The sequence below is a fragment of the Lycorma delicatula genome, chromosome 10 (genome assembly GCF_047948215.1).
Source record: "Lycorma delicatula isolate Av1 chromosome 10, ASM4794821v1, whole genome shotgun sequence".
NCBI lineage: Eukaryota > Metazoa > Arthropoda > Insecta > Hemiptera > Fulgoridae > Lycorma > Lycorma delicatula.
Genome location: NC_134464.1, coordinates 52,680,908 through 52,700,819, shown reverse-complemented (window position 1 = coordinate 52,700,819; position 19,912 = coordinate 52,680,908). Strand labels below are relative to the sequence as shown.

Sequence of the window (19,912 nt, the reverse complement as noted above, 5' to 3'; positions counted from 1 at the left end):
ATGGGCCAGAGAGCTCCTAGATGGGCTGCAGAGAATACTTGCCTTGTAGATTGGTTTTGTGTACAGGACTGTATCCAGTGAGGTTGTAAGAATGCAAATGAGCGGGCTATGAGACAGTGGGGTACAGTGGCCAGTGACGTGCATAAATGGATTATCAACCAGTGGCAGGAGAGATGGAGAGAGTCGAGGGCAAGTGAATGGACCAGATCCCTAATTCCACAAATTAATATTTGGATGAGGAGGAAGTTCAGAATCCTCTTATGAGCTGACAGTTTTTGAATGGCCATGACTGCTTTGGGGCACATCTTCATAGGATTGGGAAGAGGGCTTCTCCCCTATGCCACTATTGTGGGGGTCATTGACTCCCCAGAACATGTTATGGGAGAAAATACAAAAGAAGGGTATATATTTATTAAAGGCTTATTAAAATTGTATATCTGTTTCTTGATTTTAAACGCCAAAAATACTATCCTCATACCAACAAAAGAAGTGTTGACTGCAACAACGTCAATTTTGTCCTTTTACGCAAGGTCCTTTTGATTTATTTAAAAATCAAGAAACAGATATACAATTTTAATAAGCCTTTAATAAATATATACCCTTCTTTTGTATTTTCTCCCATAACATGTTCTGGGGAGTCAATGACCCCCACAATAGTGGCATAGGGGAGAAGCCCTCTTCCCAATCCTATGAAGATGTGCCCCAAAGCAGTCATGGCCATTCAAAAACTGTCAGCTCATAAGAGGATTCTGAACTTCCTCCTCATCCAAATATTAATTTGGATAAATCAAAAGGACCTTGCGTAAAAGGACAAAATTGACGTTGTTGCAGTCAACACTTCTTTTGTTGGTATGAGGATAGTATTTTTGGCGTTTAAAGACAAAATCAAAAATGATATGAGTGCATATCATTGAAGTAAGGTATAAAGAGAATTTTTGTGTAAGGGAAGTTGCGGACCTGATATATCCCATTTAATAAAAAATATTACGTCTGGAAATGACCAAATTAAATTTAACAATTTTAACTAATATTAATTAACAAGTTAATACCTTTTTCTGTCTTAGAGAATATAAATAATATTACCAAAATTTTTCTTACTTTTCAAAACTGAAAAATTAATTATATACGTTGTTTTAAGCAAGTAGTCAAATGACTGTATACTGTAATGGTTCCATTTATTTTCATAATAACAAAGAATAATAGATCAGTACTACCACTGTGTAATTTTGTTCTTTATGTGATTTCTCATTTTTTTTAATGTAATGTAAATTATAGAATTTTTTCAAAAATATTATAAATATTTAATTAAATATTTTATTGTATGCAACATAATTTTTTTTTTTTTAATACTTCGGTTTTAAATTAAACATATTTTTTCTTAATTTACATTTAATGAAAATTAAAATTTAACGTAGATTTTTTGCTACAGTTTATATGATACATGAAATTTTGTTTTTTAAATTTAAAATCTATTCTAGATAAATAATAATCTTCCATTTTACAAAATTTGTTTTATTCAAAAAATGGGGTCATGTATCCTTTTTTTGAAATGGATATGTCAATATGGCAAAATTTTTATAAAATTAATTGCTAATGAATTTTATACCGGAAAAAAGTATAAAATGTGTTAATATTTTCAATAATTTTATAGGAATTCCTATTTTATATTGCATCTAGATACATTATTTCTATAATTAGTAAATGTCATTTATATGTATTGAATAGACATGTCTTTTTCTTGCGCTTCGCTACCTTTAATGGTCTCCTGAAAATAAATACAAATACCTTAGTGCAATGAATATCTTGCAGGAACTATAACATTTAATTATTATTATTGTTGAAACAGGAAATATTTTTTAGAAACTGTTATTAAAAGAAAAGTTTGTATTTTGAATTATGAAAACCATAACGTGCAGTTTTATATCATATTTAAAATACACTTATTCTTTTTTAGTTTTTCAGATCATAGTAATTGTTTTATCTCCGCGCTGGAACAATCTAAATCTTCTTTCATACAAAATCATTGAACCAAATCTTATTGGACATCTTCTACACATTTTCACATCTACATTCAATTTCTATTTGTCATTCTCTAGAAAATTCTAGAGGTAAAATCCAATTATCACTTGCACTAATATTTTCCATAATTGCAGATGTATTCTTCATTTCTTTCTCAAGAGTTTATAATAATAAGAAATTATCGTTGATTTTAATTAAAGATAATTTAAAATTTATTTTTGTTTCCTATATTTATAAATTTTTCCTGGACGTCAGTTGTAGTTAACTGTTTTCGTTTCTGTGTCTCTCGATTGTAACCTGATAAAGAAATCTTTTGTAAAGCTGTTTTATCGTGTAATCAACCGATCCTGTTTTACTTATTTTGCCTAAATTTATTTTAATTTTTTTTAGTTCATCAATAAATACCAACAGAATATTCAAATCCAAATAAAACTTGTTCTAATACCATGTTTAGTGAATTACCAACGAGCACATAAATTTCTGAATACTGCAACACATACAAAAAAAGGGCCAATTTTTTTATTTATTTCTGATTATACAGGTGACTAGGTAGTAATAAAAAATAGCAAATAATTTTTTTAATTACTCATTTTTCTTCTGTTTAATTTTAGTCTATGCTTTAATATATTTTTTATGTAATTCTTTGTTAGGTTAAACCTAACTTTGTTAGGTTAGGTACTTTGGTGGTTAAGGTACAGGGAGGTACAATACCTCCCTTGTCGGTAGAGTCATATAAAAAAACTAGCCAATTTAATTTCTTCAAAATAATTTATAATTTTTCACTCCGCTTTTTCTGTTCAGTTAGAATTATTTTATTGAATTTATTTCATTATGTGTAGCCATTTGTAACACTTAATACAGGAAGAAACATAAATTCCAGATTATATACGTTGTTTTAAGCAAGTAGTCAAATGACTGTATACTGTAATGGTTCCATTTATTTTCATAATAACAAAGAATAATAGATCAGTACTACTACTATGTAATGTTGTACATCTTTGTAAACACATAAATGTTTTTATTACGTATATTTCATATACATATTATGTTTACATGCTTTTTCTGTTTATATACAGTAATTTTAATCATATACGTAGAATAATTAGGTAGTTTGTAATTGCATGTAATTTTATGTAGGTTGTAATTGCATGTACTTGTTATGTAGGTTGTAATTGCATGTATTATGTGGATTCGCTTTTATATTTAATTATACAAATTTAAATCCAAAATGTCCCTTTGATTTTTTATATATAAATGAATTTGATGATACAACACATAGCTTCCATTTAAGAAGATCTATCTCGCCTAAGTACTCTAAAAGCATGTAACATTACATAAACCTCTTTTCGATATCACACAGTATTTGAACATATACTGGTCTTATGCGAAAAAAACATCAAGAAACTATTACAGAATATCCATTAGGAATAATTTTAGTTCTGTTTAAAAGGTCCATCACTATTACTGTTAATAACTTTTACAGGAATGTTAAGACTAAAAATACAATACATTAAACCTTTCATATGACCAAACTACAGATATAAACCCTCTTGTTTTGGCCTTCTAGGTATATGCCCTATCTTGCTTGCTGGTTATCCACTGTAATTATTAGCATTTCTACATATGTGTATGTTTAATAAATAATTTTCCCAATTCGTGCAAAACTGAAATTGAACAACTTCTCTTTTATAATTATATATGAGATTATAATTTGTCATTTGTCATTTAATCGGTACCTGTCACCTGCTATAAATCGTTCTGCACCTCCCACAGTTCACATTTATAATTTCTTTCTAATTATGTTTCATATCGTTGTTGAAAAAGTATCTCTTTATGGATTACTGAATAATACGACTTAATTTTTTTCTATAATCCTACAGATAGATAACCAATATTGCATTAATATTAATATTTAATATTTGTATTATTTAATACCCGTTTCACTTGGATTGTCATCGATCACAATTTGATTCCATTTGCTATTCATCAGTAACTTTTAATTTATAAAATTTCCACTTAAACATTTTATATCATTTTATCAAGCATCCTTTTCTGTATCTTTGTTTCAATAGAAAAATTTATAGAGCTTTTTTTAATTCCTACCCGGATCGGCCATATTATGCTGTGAAAATGCATTCTTAAATAGTAATGGAAGCATCTGCACAAGTACAAAAGGGGGAAAAAAAGAAATATGGAAAATATAAGTAAATTCATTATGATTAAAAACTCTCTTGAGTAATTTATTCCTATGAAAGATCTAATTTTTTTTAAATATCAAAAGTAATAGAAACTTCCCCAAAGATATACTTGTTCAAATCTATAATATTTTTCTTTTGACATTATAAAACAATAAAAATCTTCTGGATTCTCGTATATTCCTCTAGGTCAATGTTCTAATTGAGTTTAATTTTTAGCATTAAAGTTTTAAATTATGTAATTGTAAAAGCGCACAGATTAGAGTACATTTTACAGATAGCAAATCTGATATGCTCTGAAACAGTTCAGGGTGTATTATTATAGATTCTTGTTTAACATGTAGCATATTTGATATGCACGGACACAGTTCAGGGTGTTTTAAATCTTGATTACATAGTGGCATTGTAAATATCTATGTTGTATGTAGTGAATAATTCTCGCAAGTGCCGGGTATGTAAAGCTTTCGTACCGCGTCTTTCGCGTCGCGCCCGTCTTTCATCATCCCTATATCGTTCATCGGGTTACAGTTGGGGGTTATGTGTATATAAATGTGTCTATATATTACATACATTTTTATGAATTTTTAGTCAGTGCAATGAAACTTCATAAGCTTATCTTGTACATTTCTTGGCTTATGATATTTCAAGAAGACTGTTATTCATATTTTTAACCTTACTAATAATATTTTGAGTATTTATCAGTTAACAGTACATCACTTGATTTTTTTTCATCATTGTTAATAAAATTGAAAAGCAATTAATTTTATGAGATTTCATGATTTAAAATAAAATAAATAATCAAATTATTGGCGTGATAGTCACCTTTCCACCAAGATACCCCTAAACGTTTAATTATAATAAAAATTAATTTTCTGTACTTTACAGATTGAGAATGGGTTTTGACAAATGAAACAAAGCGATATCTTCATTTAACGTATTATTAATAGAAGATATGCTGTGCGACAATTTACAAGTGGTTCACAAACCTTTTCTTTTTTTACATTGAAATTTTCTTTAGTTCTGTATTGTTTTGCTTGCTTTGGCGATGAATTTCTTGCCTGACAGCAGTTTGAAAATTAAATGAAACCATGCTCGTGCTTCATTTTTCAAAAATCATTGTAGAATGTACTTACAAAGTAGATGGTACATAAATAATTCAAGAATTTTAAATACCATACCATACCAAAGTAAGTAGAAGCCTATATAAAATTGTAAAAATAATAATGAAATACATGATTCTGTTATTATAAAAAACTTAAATATGATGTAAAAAAACATAGAATATTGAAGATTACTAAAAGGAAGATCAGGTGGTGTACCAATATCCTGTAAGTACCGATTTTTGTTACCATTCAACATTACTCTTAGCCGAAAATTTTAGCTCGGCTGAGTAGGTTCGTATAACATACATTCCTGGATGCGTTAGAGATCTGTTACTATCTATATCAGTGAAGTTTAATTCAGTATGATTTTTCTGCTACTATTCTTGGTAAAAGCGCTCTGATCTTGCACAAGAGGATCCCTGCTGCCTTAAAAGGGGCTTAGGATTTCTTTGAGCGAGTTGTTGTCTTGTTTAGCAATCCTACTGTGGATTACTCCTTTCTCACCTCCACTTTTTTCCTTTAGTTTCTTTTAACTTAATATATTAATATGGTGTTTTTCTATGAATTCTCACTGGATATCTATGGATGCGGGGGACGTTAAAAATTCAGTGTTCTTTGTATATATCTAGTCTGGAGGAGGGTATAGCTTTTGAACCTACCTGTAGGGACTTTTTATGTGTACTTTTGTGTATGTTTCTGTTTCAGGTCCAACAAATTTTATATTAAAATTACTTAGATAAGCAGTGTAGATTAAGTTTTATGGATATAGATGTAAAGTTATATAGATGTATATGCTGTGTTATTTTTTCAGGTTCAACGAAGATAAAATTTGATTATTACTTAAGTCGCGTCCGCGATCCCAATCCCTAATAGGGTCCCAGTAGGTTTCCCCATTGATAAGATATGATTTTTTTCACCATATTTGTGTCGCATGGCAATTATGATCATGCTTTATCGGTAATAATAAGTGTATTTTGGAAAATATTTAAAGGTAAAAAATTAAAGTAAACTTGTAAAAAAGTATAAAAATTCAATATGTCAGCCTCAGCGCACGCGCAAAAGCGAGCCGAAAATATAAATTACGCTTATTGTTAGAAAGGGGAGATTTTTGGCCACGTACAGTTACCCCAATGCCCGGTGCCTAGCGACGGAGACTGTTTCGGAAGCGTCGCAAAGATGGCACGGCGCGAAGACCTCTACCGCTGTTTATTACGCCTTATGTCTCTTATTTCTCATATCACAGACCAATGCTGAATAAAATTTTCGAGGATATTTGTCGAAATAAATATCATGTACCATTTAGTTTCTGTTATATGTTAAAATTAAATTTAGTACGCTGTCAGTGTCTCGTTTTTACTTCAATCCGAACACTTAAAGTGACTCCCTGACATACAGACCGACCAATTTATCTGTAGAGTTGGCTAAATGAAGGAATTAAGTTTTGTTAAAAAAAACTCCCTTTCGGCACGCCGGAAGGCGAAGGTAGATTTCACCGGTAGTAAACAGGAGATAAAAAATGATTTCTACCTTATAGTTAAGAAAGATTTTAATTTACTCAATACCACAACGGTTAAAAGTGAAAAACGTTAAACATGTTCAGCGTACAACAAATCCCATCTTCTTACAATTCCAGCAACATTTTGATCATCTCTTCTCGTAAAGTTAGTCATACCAAAACTTTTTTCAGACAAAGGTCTTAGGTAATGTTTAGAGGACTAACGACCATTTTAAACGGATTCGATACTGTGCCTATGAAGGATGTATGATTTTTCTTTTGTCTGTGTAGATATATCGAAATTTTCCGTAAGTCGAATGATGGTACCCATTACAATAGGTAGCTTTCTTATGAAGTTACCTGAAAATACGATGGTGGTTATCCCATTTAAATGTTCCGGAGAAGTTACGATCTGTAGCTTGGAGGAATTTTATCCAAGGTCTGTAACGTTTCCCGTTAAATCAACAGCCGTACGCCCCGACACACCCCCACACACCCCACCCGATTTTTAAAGTTTATTTTTAATGATTTTCTTTTTTTAAAATAATTATTTATAATACTAATAATAATAGATTGTTAAACTTTTCACAAAAACTAGCGTATATTATTTTGCAAAGTACACAAAAAACGATATTTAATAAGTTGGTTTGCATAAAAATGTTAAGAAACGCAGATTTCAATTTAACCAAGAATATATGTATCATTCCAACTTGAAGAAAACTAAAATCACTATGACTAAAAGCATCACAGATAAGAAAACCTTATTTTATAAACAAAACAAACATTTACTTGAAAAATATTTTGTCATTTTTTCTTCTTCTTTGTCTTCACGCATTTGACTGGTTTGATGCAGCTTTCCAGGATTCCCTATCTAGTACTAGTCCTTTCATTTCGATAAACTCCCTATATTTTACATCCCTAACGTATTTTGCATAATGTTTCCCATCTACCTTACCCTACAATGTCAAAGCGGCTATTCCAGAATGTGTGGCCTAAAAATCTGTCTTCTTTTAACTGTATTTTTCCAAATGCTTCTTTCTTCATCAATTTGCCGCAATACCTCTTCATTTGTCACTTTATTCACCCGTCCGATTTTTAATATTCTCCTATAGTACCGCATTTCAAAAGCTTCTAATGTTTTCTTCTCAGGTATTCTGATCGTCCAAGTTTTACTTCCATATAAAGCTACGCTCCAAACGTGTACCTTCAAAAATGATTTCCTGACGTTTAAATTAATTTTTGATGTAAACAAATTATATTTCTGATTGAAAACTCGTTTTACCTGTGCTATTCGGTATTTGATATCGCTCCTGCTTCATCTATCTTTAGTAATTCTACTTGCCGAGTAAAAAGATTCATCTACCTCCATAATCTTTTCTCTTCCTATTTTTATATTCAGTGGTCTGTCTACATTATTTCTACTACATTTCATTACTTTCGTTTTATTATTGTTTATTTCCATGCTAGTTTTTACGTAGGACTTCATCCATGGCGATTCGTTGTTTCTTCTACATCTTTTTTACATTCGGCTAGGATTACTATATCATCACGAAATGGTAGCATCTTTATATTTTCACCTTGCCGTATTACTCGGGATCTTAGCTGTTCTTTAACTCTTCTAGTTGCTAGTTCTATGTAAATATTAAATCGTAACGGCCATAGGGAACATCCTTGTCGGACTCCCTTTTATATTACGGCTTGTTTTTTCTGTTCTTCGATGATTACTGTTGCAGTTGGTTCCTCTAAACGTTAGCGATTTTTTTTTATCTCTATACCTGAATCCTAAATTTTTCTTAAATGCTGAAAATTTTATTCCAGTCTACGTTATCAAATGCCTTTTCTAAGGATATAAGTGCCATGTATGTCGGTTTCTTTTTCTTTAATCTTCCTTCTATTATTAATCTGAGGGCTAAAATGGCTTCCTTTGTCCCTATACTTTTCCCCAACCCGATTTTGTCATTATTATTCTAACATTTTTGCAGAATTTCATAAAAATATGGTGCAAGGCCATAATTTATGACAATAGAGCATTTAGTAGCTGCAAGCTGGAATTTTGACGCTATGCAGCTGTCAGGAAAAATAATTTTAAAAGTTGTATTGATATCTTCGCATGAACTTAAGGATAACTTATTTTGGACAACATTGAGGACCCTCATAATCTCCGCCTTAGAAGCATCGTCTTTGTAGCAAAAGAAAGTAATTCCGTTGTCATTTTGCGTAAATGAAGTCGAGGATTCAAATGTATCATTTTCTGCTAAAATGCTATTAACAGCTGGCGAATTTAATATGCTGTGAAACAGTTCAGATTGTATTATTTTACGTTCTTGCTTAACAGGTATCAAATTTAATGCGCTCTGACACTGCTCATGGTGTATTATTCACATATTTCCTTATCAGGTACCAAATATAATATACTACGATTTTTTTTTTTAATTATAAATTTTAATTTCATAGTAACATTATAAATAAATATGTTGTATGCAATTATAATACCTCTCAGGATTGCCGGGTATGTAAAGTATTCGTACCCCGCCAACAGCGTGACTACTTAAAAATGTAATTTTATTTTATTTTATTTTTTTAAATTTTATTCATTACATTAAATAAATTAATCTTTTAATTAAATGTAAGTTTAAGAAGTTTAAAAAGTAAGTAAAGATATAGTTTCAATTGTTTGATTAAATGTATATTTAAAACAAGTAAAATCCAGGCTTTTAAATCTTTTTCTTATAGAACATAATATATATTTCTTTTTATAGTTTTTATATTAAATTTCATTCCTTTTTTTTACTTTGATATTTATTATTTTTATAAAGGCTTTCTTAAGTTTTTTTATAAATAGCTAACCAAATTAAATGTTAAAGCATACCTATATTTATCTAATTACAATCTTAAAATTATTCTATTTTATCTTTTTTGAAGATATTTTAAATTTTGAATGCTCCTTCACTTTCCCTAGTCAGCGTTCAGCCATCTGCCATCTGCCATCTGCTTCAAAAAAGATGCACGCTTGCATCTTAGTTTATTTTTTGCAAACCAGGGTCACTGATTATAGAGAATACCAAAATGAATTAAAATCTCATTTTATTCACTAATTTTTTTTATTAAAACAAAAAAAATTATCTTACTTGCAACATATTTTTTATATTGCGAAGAGGCAGGGAGGCCGAGGTATTTGGGATGCGGTTTCAAGGTGGGCTTGTACCGGAGCGGAACTGATCTCAATGCACCGGTTCTAAATTTCAAACAGTTGCCCATCTTCCATCTGTGGAGGAGGCTTCACAGCCTCACGATGGAAGCAAGGATGGCACACCACAACTAAGGGAAGGTCTTTGTATAGATTTATACAGGATCTGGGGGGATGGTATGCCTCTCCACATTTTTAAGGGCAACGGGAGCCTGAGTGCTCTCCAACAATGTAAACTTAAACCAATATTTGTTTCGGTTCCACCTGGCAGCTGATGAGCTGTGTGTCTGCAGGGAGGTCTAGTAGAACGACGACATGATGGTCAACTGCCCAGCTCTTGGAGGGGGCCAGAACTCGGGCCACGCTGGAACTTAGAAGTCAAGGGGAAAATTGGCCACTCACAAGCACAAGTCAATGTGGCGAGAGCTACATTGTCATACCGTGTGGGAGTTCCTTGAAGCGGTTGCCTAAGGGAAAAGACTCCAAGCACTTTAATGGTAGACAGATACTTGCTGTCATTCAGCAGCCTAGGCATGGCAGAGAATTGCTGTCTTTAACAAGATAAATTTAATTATTGATAATCATGTATATTGTAGTAGTTGACGGGGTGTGCCTACCCATTTTAGTGGTATATGACAAGTGGGTGGTAGGATACACAAGTGAGTGGTGTATGGTGTACCATGCTTATTCCGCTCACGCTTTTGGTTAGCTCTAGGAGCTAGTTAAGAGACTGGTCGCTAAACTGTTGCCGTTTATGGCACAGACACTCGGTCTTATGCTTTAGGGCAACCGAATTGTGTGGTAGCGGGGGAAATGCCAAGCAAACCATATTACCATTGTTTTTATGGCAAAATCTTAAGTAGAATGATTATTTGAAAAAATTCATCTAGCATAACTGAAATTCAAATTACTTCAAAATGTAATCATTTTTAAAAATGTAATATAGTTGTCTTGCATATTATAAAGACATGAACTGGTCCTGGTTTTTGTAAGGTAATTATTCTATCTTTTACGTGTTTTAAACTGGAGGGGAAATAAAATGATTGGTATAAATAAAGTGTGAAATTGAAGTGTGATCAAGATCAAAGTGTGTGAATTAACATTATCTTCCTCACTATAAAAATACACAAACTATAAATAAATATGTGAAATGTAAAACTCTATAATTTACCCCATTATATTCAGGATGTTAGCAACATATTAATAATATGATTTTGGATTGATCAGGTTAAATTCATGTATACGGGTATGTTTATTAAAATAAAATTTTGTTTCAGAAACAAAAGAACTACCTGATAATGAGATCGTAAAGGAACCTTACTCCATAAGTTTTTGTGTATGGGGATGATTTAAATGTGAGGTATGCAAATAAAAGGTTAGACACAAATGATGAACTGATCTCTTCCAATGTCAATGCAGTTTCCTTCACCAAGGAACACAGAGACATCATTAGTGTGAAGACAGAAAATGTAAGGAAATGAGTTGAAAACTACATCGAAGTCAAGGTAAAATTTTTAAACATTTATTGTAAATTTATACAGTTTAAATCACAGTGAGTAATTTTTTAAAAGTAAATTAAAATTATTTTAATATTTGAAAGGTGTAAATTTATAGTATTACTATAAATTTTACTATTACTATTTAGTATTACTATTTATTTTTAGTATTGCTTTTAATTTTTATAAATTCATAACATTTTGTTGTTAAGTTTGTTCTGTTTTGGTCTTAAATTTTTATCTTTTTTTGTTGTTTTTTATGGATTTTATTAGATTATTTTTTTCATAATTAAATTCGCTTCAAGTTTTTATAATAAAATTGTTACATTTATTAGTCATTTAACAAACTTTCCTTATTTCTAACATAAAGAAATGTATTTTTTGTTACCAAATTATTCTGTTTTTGGATATATATCATGCAAACTACAGGAGATAAATGTCTGGAACTGTTTTATTCCATTTTTTACCCCATTTACAGAGCCTTACAAGTTTCACTTTGAAGTCATTTCACCTGTGGAACTGAAATCCAGGCCAAAGTTTTCGGTAGCCGTAACTCTATAACAAAGCGTTAATAAACATGTATTTGTGTGAACATACTTTAATTTCTTCATGTTCTAGAATCAGTTTCCAAACTATTTCCTTTTAGTTTAAATAATATTACGGTAAAATGAAAAAAGGAACTTTCTTTAACCGAACTGTTTTTTGAATAAAAAAGAACGAAATGTGAAAATAAAAATAAAATTATAATTTTTTAAGAAGGATTTTAAAGCAGATTCAAAGTTGTGAATTTATTATGAAATCCAGGAGGAAAAAAGTTTAAATTAACTTTAGAAATATTTCTCGTATTTTTTTCTTATTGAATTATTTATTGTATTTTTTTTTAAAATCACAGGTTAATAATTATTAATAAATCAGTATAGTTAAATTTAAAAAAAAGTTTAAAAAAAGGAAAGGACGTCGGATTCTCGCAGATGTGCTTTCCGATTATAAGATGCAAATATTTCATTAATCAAAATTTTATTGGGTTGTAACCCTGTACCAATGAAAATAAGTATCACTTGTTCGTATCGTTGAAAAGCTCAACAATGAGGACTTATTACTGCAGTTAAGAAACAATTTTTGGACACTTTTGGTCCAGTCGATTCAATCAAACTGAGGGGTGCACAACTAGATATTACAACAATCCTAAATCCAAAATTTCAACATTCTACGGCCAATCGTTTTTAAGTTATGCGAGATACCTACATATGTACGTACAGACGTCACGCCCAAACAGGCAAAATGGATTCAGGGATGGATAAAATGCAATTTCCGTTGAAATCTCAAAACCGAATTTTTTTCGTGATTACGATACTTTATGAAGTAAAAATTGGCAAGAACGGTTCAGTAATCTGTGCTGGAGGTCTGTTACAAAGTTTTTGCCAATTATTCTAAATATTTACATATATAGATGTTTTGAATTCAACTTGAATTAATTTGAATTTCTTGCACAAAGTTATATTTAATTGTTTCCAAGATTTGTAATTTAATTAATTACAAATGCATGGATTAATGTGGGCCGACTGTTAAAATGAATTTTATTCGAGAGGTTTCGTAAACCACTTAAACACTTTAGTGTTAAACCAATGTACATTTTAGACTTATGTATGTTAAGCCTTTTTAGCAGATTTCCAAAGAATTGGAAATTGCTACTGCCTCCGATCTTATTTATATACATACGCGTATGACTGTATAAAATGTTTTCGTCCGCACTACCGGAAGGCAAATCTTAAACGATTTTGAAAAAACTTGATAGGGTGAAGTAAATCTATTGAGATAGAGCCTCGTTGTTCTTCAAGTGAATTGGTTCACAGGAACTGGAGTTAAAAGAAAAAAAAGATTTTTTGGATACGTTTTCAAGGTTCTGTAAAACAGGAAATCTGCCTTTCTTATGCACTTGATGAAATAGGCATTTTTAGTTATTTTAAATTGAAATATAATTAGTAATTTGAATAAATACAAACAGATAATTAAATGAATGAATTTAATGATGCTTGCTATTAACATACCTAAAAAGTACTATTACTGACTTATGACCACTTTTCCCATTTCCTTAATTAACAAAATTCTGACATTTGTATATTTTTTCCTATAAAACTATAGGGTCTTTAGTGTGTAAATAAAATAATAAACTGCAAAATAAATTTGGTTTCCATTATGTATGACTATATTAATGTTTGCAGTATCATCATCAAAAGAAAATAATATTTATTTTATTTTTATAATATTATTAATCTAATATTAAATTTTTCATTATTACTTTGCATATTAAAAATTGCAATAATGAAACTTTGTTGTGGAGTTGTCATGTAATGATACGTAACTACTACCATTTCCATAACAACTGTTTTTATATTTTAATTTTTATTATTTATAATATTACAGGTTGAATCATCAACCTTGCATTTTTTGATTTCACTATCATAAAATATATAAATAATTTATTTAAAAAATAATAAACTATAAAAAGCTTAATAATTAATTTTTTAAGCAGCCTGATGAGTACTCTTCCAGTTAAGTAAGTAAATAATGATTAATTTAAATTAATACATATACTAATTATAGCATTAATTTAACTAAAACTTCTTTTCAGTATTTTTTCAAAATAATTATCTTTTCCTTTCACTGATGATCTGTTTTGATATTTTATATAATTATTTGAGCATAACTCAATGTTATTTCTGACCGTATAAAATTATGTTATTTTAAACATAACCAGTAAACAATTAAAGAAATGTTTTTAAACATGGAGACAATCCTTTGGTAATGACATAAAATGCAATATCTAAATCTAATTATTTTCATACTTACAGAATACCTTAATTAAATACCCAGTAACATTTTGACATCTGAGTCTTTTATTTCCAAAGTACACACATTTGATTTTAACTCAAATCTTTTAAAAATTACACTCCCATTACAGTTAGAAGATAATTAATAATATTCATATGTAAAAAAATAATCATTGCCTCTTTAAGTAGCTTAAAGATACAATTGGAAGAATATTAAATGCTACAATATAATATTTATTAAAGAAAATATTAATATTAATCTTTATTAAAGAAAAAAAACATTTTTTATCTGGAAATGATTTTTGTTAATAATTTCTAAGTAATTGGCAGATAAGGGGTAAAGATGAAAGAAATATAAATAATTATTCTTTATTTTCATAATCCAAAATATTTAGGTTATACTGTTATTTTTATACCTTATTTGCAGGGAAAGAAGCCGCAGAGCTGTTAATTCTGCACCATACCAGAGGCCAAAGCCGCTTGAAAAATTACATTCACTCAGTCCAATCAGGACCAGGTATGTTAATATGTTAACTTTTTCATTGCAGTACATTAAGCTCAAAAATGTTCATAATTTTCCCTAGTCTATGTAATAAACAGAAGCTTCTTAAACTTTCAGCATAGAAACGAAAATGTAACTGACCAAGAGCTGCCTTTATAGCTGACCTTTATAACTTTATAACAAAATAAATCAGTTTCAAATCTTATAAAAAATAATTTTAATGCTAAGTATACCATAAACTACATCAAGAAAGTATTTTAATTCATCTAACACACATTAACTCATCTTTATATTCTGCGAAAGTATTCTGTAAAGTATCCGTCGACACTACTTTTAATTAATATATTTAAAGAAATTTTAACTTTTCTATTTAGTTCATTTTTGTTAATGATGATGAATTATTAGACTATAATTAGTTATTCATTACCATATCAGTAAATACTATGTTTTTTGTTGTTCAATTTAAATTATTTACGTTATTCTTTAATAATTGTCATTCAGAGTTTGTCCTGTTTTGCTTTGTTTTTTATTGCTAGTTTTCATAATTGGTATTGTTGGATACTGTAATTCATTTTTGTGTCATTAGCTGTGATATCCACCATTATGTAATATACAGTCCATTTTTTTATTCGCGGAATTTTTATTGTTTATGTGGATTTTACTTATTGTATTACTTAACGTTTTCATTAATTCGAACAAGGAATTCTTTATAAAAGTATATTCATAAATAGTTTGCCACTGAATTAAAGAAAAACACTTGACGCCACAACCAGTTAGATTCGGGCTCTCAGATCATAACCAGGTATGATCTAAGTAGGTATGTACTAATTAAGTGCAGTATTTAAATCTCAAAAATGTTTATACTTTTTATAAACTATGTAATACTGAACTGATGCTTCATACATTTTCAGCAAGGAAATGACAATATAATAATCATTTATTCAATTTCTTAGCTTATCCTAAGATAAATTTTAAGACTAAGAGTACTTGAAATTACATCAGAAAAATATTTTCTTTAATCAAATGTTCTTTGTCACCTTTCTATTTTATCATGATTATATTTACAGTATAGGAATAATATGTGAAACGTTTATGACAGTCCCTAACACTGGGGAATATGTAATTGTTTCCAAGATAAAAGAACAATTTTACTGTAGATCATTTGCCAGTTTACTGTTTGTTACATGTTACTATCATAGATTTTGAAGATAAATGATATCGCTACTCAACTGTCCAATGATATAATGATAGTTTTTTTCAATTATTTAACCAATTTGCAGAAAAATGTTTTTGTGGATATTTAAAATTAATTGTTATTTTGTTTCCATTTATTTTATGGACAGATTTCCATTAGATTTAAATTTTATTATGAGCTACATCCTGCAAAATAATTGAATGTTCTAATGCTGTTTGGATATACCTTCACTTGTATTATCTTCTGTGAAATAATGATGTATGTTGAGACCTAATCGGTATTGTATTTTATGTTTTTGTATCTGTAAACATAAATACACAATTAAGTATTGAAAATATGTAAGCTCTTTTAATTAATAAATTAAGCTTTCTTAATTCTACCACATCTGTTGAAGCCCTATTCCTAATCTGAATTTTTTCTCTACATCATTTGAGTATTTATAATATGCCGGAAAAAATCTTGATTAAATAGTTATGTGTTTAGATATTTTACTTCATTAACTGCTTTTTTGTTGAATTGAAAAAATAACTTTTTCAACAAATTTTAATTTTCCACCACTGATTCTATTGAGTATTATGAGAAAGATACACCAGTAATTGTGAATTGTTCTTTTGATTATATGGAATCCAACTTCATTACTCTTTTATTTGTACCGTATCTGTTTTATTTTTTCCCTTTGTTTTTTGTTCCTTATTGAAATGATTAGATTCAATAAAGCTAAAATTTTAAATTAATTTATATAATTAATTAGGTAAATGATAAATTCTAAACTTAGAATATAAACTGTAAAAAGAGCTGATACTTGAGTGAAAATTAAAAATTATTTATTTTCAAAATTTGTAGAGATTGGATAATAATTAGACGGCAGGTTCAGTAACTAAATATCCTTTGTGACTTAATAAAAGCTGTTCTAACTATAAGAATCCAACTTCATTAGTTGTATGGTTGAACATCTTTAGTGAGTTTTAAACTAATGGATTTTTATGTAGAAAAGTTAATGATAAAAGTCAGCATAAAAACTAGAAAAAGGGAACTTTCTTTCTTAGAATAAGAATAATATAAGAATATATATGAAAGAAAGATCAACTATGATTCAATAATAATATATTTGATTGTGTAAATAATCATATTTTATTTTTGTAATTTAAAAATATTTACGTTACTGCTATTTTTAAATATTTTTATTATTTTTAGTGAAAGTGCCCACACAACTGTTACTTCTACACCAAATCAGACACCACAACCGGATCAAAACGTAGCTTCAGGCTTTCAAAGCAAGATCGAGTATGTTTACTTTTTAAGTGCAGTATTTTTATTTCTAAAATACTTTATGTAATCTTAATAATACTGATTGAAGCTTCGTACGTTTTGAGCAAACTAACTGATCTTTCTTCATTTTCTAAGTCCATCCTAAGGTAATTGAACAATAAATTTATCTTGAAGTACATCAAGAAAATATTTAGTACCTGGTTTGGTTTTCAAAAAAAATTTGAAAACATTTTAATGATAAATAAATAAAATGACTGCTTACTATTGTTATCTGATATGTTAGTCGAACTGTAATTTGAACGTCATGTATTCTAAAATCTTCAATTGAAGCTATACACAGATTTGAGTCCTGTAAAATTAAGCTCTCTTATTACATGACTTGGTGTTCTAAAACTCAATGCAACTCTACGTTACTGTTGACAGGAGTAATAGTAAGATCAGGTAGCAATCTATAACAATCCAGAATGAAAAAGATATAAACTAATGCCCAACGTGTGGCCTAATTGTCAATGTAAATTAGAATTCACTTGCTTTTGCAGTTTAAATCAGTACCATTTCATTACACTGATTTACATGCCTTATATGCAATGCTACAACTCTTAACCTGAAAAGCTATAGAATACTTATCAAGGCTTAACAATGAAAAACTCTTTATCTTGATACTATTAATATTCCCACCCCTGCCTGTTTACTAACCTGGGTGGTTAAAATGAAATAAGTGAGGTTGCAAATTGCTATTATCCAGTTTAAGGTTAACTTAGCCCTTAGATTTTCCTTTCTTATAAAAGGAACTGCTGCTGACTACTAAAGGGTAATCCCTAGTGTCTGTTTCAGTTCAAGAAACAGACACTAAACAGACAATGTTGGTTGTTGTTTAAAACATTGTTCAACGTCTCCAACTTTATACAGACTAACATCCATTGGACAAGATCAACATGATCGTATGCATAGCATATTGTGTAAAATCTTGGAAATACTATTTACTTCTCTACCATCTTCCGTGGTTGTTCAATAACACAATGCTCAGTCTTTTCTTTTTATTCTGATTGGTTTGGTTTTTAATTAACATTTTCACATCAATGTATGGTTACTACTCACAACACTGAGTATGTATGTGTTATGGTTATGAAAGTCTGATGAGTTGCTGTTTAAGAAGTCGTAAATGATCTACAAATTGTAGTTCTGCTTTCAAAATCATCAATGATAGACTTAACATCATGAAGTTTGTGCAAGGAGGAGTTTGTCCAAAACAACTCACAAAGCAGCATGAACAAATGACCTTGGATAACTGACCAAAATTTGACCTGCTATGATAATGTAGGTGTTGATACTTTATTGGACTGAATCACTGGTAACAATGTACGGGTCAACCATTTCAAGCCAAAGAGAAAACAGCATACTATGGAATAAAAATAACCACATCCATCTACCAGAAAAAAATTAAAAAGTCATCAGTAAGAAAATTGATAGAATTTTTTGAGATTTATTAGATCTAGTACTTGAACATTATCAGGAAAGGGATTTTGCAATAAACAGTAAGTAACATGACGTGTCCATCTGCACATTACTGCCCACACAATTGTAACCCTCCCAATAATCAAAATCATTATACACTTCCTCCTTCAGACTATCACTTGTTTGCCTGTCTTAGAGATATTAGAGGACATTGATTCACCTTTGACCTAGGATTGAAGGAAGTAGTTTAGTTCATGCATGGCTTGCACTACTACAAAAAACATATATACAAAAACCATGTTATTTACAAAAAACATTTTTTTTATTAAATCATAAAGAAATGTAGTGTTGGCAACACATGTAGTGCTGGAAAAAGTGCAACAAAAATCAATGGAGACTATATTGAAAAATGAAGTTTTTTATTTTTAATGAAATTAAGTTTTTGGCTCCATTGTGGATAATTATTCACTCACCTTTGTGTATAAATCTTGTAATAGAAAGGTACAAGTGTTTTTGAATAGCTGTGTCTAATATAGAGTATACTTTTGTATTAATTTCCGGATAAAAAATTAATTGTTTTACTTATTAAGCAAACTGAGCAAAGGTTTTGACAAAATTATAATCTACAAAGCTTAAATACTTGAAATCTGAATGAATTTCCAGCAAGTAAAACAAAATGATCCAGAATAAGAATTGAGTCACTAAAAATTTATGTATATCAATAATTATGGTAGCATATATGGTTATCTGGGTTCAAGCTTCGAGTACCACCTGGAAGCCATGTTTGAAACAAATGTCTTTTAAAAACAAAGGTTAATACATAAGGCAAAAGTGCTTACAAATTTAGTATCATTACTAGTTACTATACATTAATAATAAAAAACATTAATGATATCCCTGTTATAACCCTATAATGGGGTTACAATAGGGCTATTTTGGGTAACTCTATATTAATTAAATTTATTCTGTTTATTTCCATTCTATAGTGTATATAATGCTTTACTCTAATTACTAACAATGTGTCTTTTCTGTTTACCATTTAGTTTCATGAAGCAATTATCATTACAACCAGTTTCCAAAATAAGTCGAAGTGATTATATATATTTTTATGTAAAAGAAACCAGCAAAACTGAAGAGGATTTCACTAATATTAATTTAAAGGTAA

General features: G+C 29.5%; 1 long non-coding RNA gene across 1 annotated transcript in view; it reads left to right on the top strand.

Moving 5' to 3' along the window:
- LOC142330995 (uncharacterized) overlaps window positions 1-14,831 on the top strand; it is a 30,960-nt gene extending 16,129 nt beyond the window's left edge. The window contains exons 2-3 of the long non-coding RNA XR_012757863.1: window positions 11,277-11,504; window positions 14,754-14,831. This is a non-coding gene — a long non-coding RNA (uncharacterized LOC142330995). The remainder of the gene's footprint in view (window positions 1-11,276; window positions 11,505-14,753) is intronic.
- Window positions 14,832-19,912: the final 5,081 nt, after the last annotated feature.